Source organism: Lipotes vexillifer, unplaced genomic scaffold (assembly GCF_000442215.2).
Source record: "Lipotes vexillifer unplaced genomic scaffold, Lipotes_vexillifer_v1.1 scaffold1793, whole genome shotgun sequence".
NCBI lineage: Eukaryota > Metazoa > Chordata > Mammalia > Artiodactyla > Lipotidae > Lipotes > Lipotes vexillifer.
Window position 1 is genome coordinate 10,576 of NW_006791036.1, and position 1,829 is coordinate 12,404.

Genomic DNA, 1,829 nt, shown 5'->3' on the forward strand with positions numbered 1-1,829 from the left:
CTCCTCTTTCCCTTGCTCACTCTAATGCACACCAGCTGTCATATTGAGAGGATGCTCACTAGCAGGATCTGGGAGCTGACAGTAACCTCCAGCCAACAACCAGCAAGAATCCAGGATGATTTACTTTTACAACCACAAGGAAATGAGTTCTGCCCCAAATCTGAGCCTGCAAGTGGATCCTTCTCTAATCAAACCTCCAGAGGAGAACACAGTCTCGCCTACACTTTGCTAATATCCTGTGAGACTCTAAGCAGAGGACCCAATTAGCCATACCTAGACCCATGAGAACTATGAGATAATAAATGTGTGCTGTTGTAAGCTGCTATGTTTGTCTTAATCTGTTACATTGCAGTCAAAAGCTAATATAGGTGGGTAGTCAGAATGGCCATCATTAAAAAGCCTACAAATAACAAATGCTGGAGAGCATGTGGAGAAAAGGGAACCCTCTTACACTGTTGGTGGAAACAAATTGGTGCAGCCACTATGGAGAACAGTATGGAGGTTCCTCAAAAAACTAAAAATAGAGCTACCATATGATCCAGCAATCCAACTCCTGGGCATATACCCAGACAAAACTGTAATTCAAAAAGATACATGCACCCCTATGTTCATAGTAGCACTATTTACAATAGCCAAGACATGGAAGCAAACTAAATGTCCATCGACAGATGAATGGATAAAGATGTCCATATACACAATAGAATATTACTCAGCCATAAAAAAGAATGAAATAATGCCATTTGCAACAATATGGATGGACGTAGATATTATCACACTGAGTGAAGTAAGTCAAAGACAAATACCACATGACATCACTTATATGTAGAATCTAAAATATGATACAAATCAACATATCTATGAAACAAAAACAGACTCACAGACATAGAGAACACACTTGTGGTTACCAAGGGAGAGGACTGTGGGGGAGGGAAGGAGTGGGAATTTTGGATTAGCAGATGCAAACTATTATATATAGGGTGGGTAAACTACAAGGTCCTACTGTATAGCACAGAGAACAATATTTAGTACCCCATGATAAACCATAATGGAAAGAATATCAAAAAAAAGAATATATTTATGTATAACTGAGTCACTTTGCTATAGAGCAGAAATTAATGCAACATTGTAAATCAACTATACTTCAATAATTTTTTTTTTAAATGCTGCTAAAAAAAAAAGCTAATACAGGTGGGTAAATGAACAGTGTCTTCTACAGACACAGAGAACTATATCCAGAGACCAAGAGTCTTCCACCCTTTATTGTCTACCATATGGTAGGTATATGGGTTCATTTGCTAGAAAATAATTTCTAATGATGAGTTAATTATGCCACGCAAGCAGAAACATTAGGATGAACTGTATGACGTGGCCATTGTTTTGCAGGTCAAAAATGAGTGAAATTGGTGATTTCATATGGTTCACTATATATACAGAATTGTTTTGAAAAGAGTTGTATTCAATATTAATAACTGGGACTTCCCTGGTGGTGCAGTGGTTAAGGCTCTGCACTCCCATTGCAGGGGACCCAGGTTCGATCCCTGGTCAGGGAACTAGATCCCACATACATGCCGCAAATAAGAGTTCGCATGCCACATCTAAGGAGCCCTTGAGCCGCAACTAAGGAGCCAGCAAGCTACATCTAAGGAGCCTGTGAGCCACAACTAAGGAGTCTGCCTGCCGCAACTAAGACCCGGATCAACCAAATAAATAAATAAATATCAACAAAAAAATATTAATAACCATCAAATTGAGAATTTGACTTTAAACGCAACAATATTAAAGGGCAGGCATTTCTCCTTTGGTTAGAAACCAAAGTTTTCCTTAAGTAA

At 38.8% G+C, this 1,829-nt stretch overlaps 1 non-coding gene across 1 annotated transcript; it reads left to right on the forward strand.

The window, feature by feature from the left end:
* Positions 1–1,477: 1,477 nt before the first annotated feature.
* Positions 1,478–1,550, forward strand: TRNAG-CCC (transfer RNA glycine (anticodon CCC)). The gene has a single exon. It is a non-coding gene; the product is annotated as a tRNA-Gly (tRNA).
* The last annotated feature ends 279 nt before the right edge of the window (positions 1,551–1,829 follow it).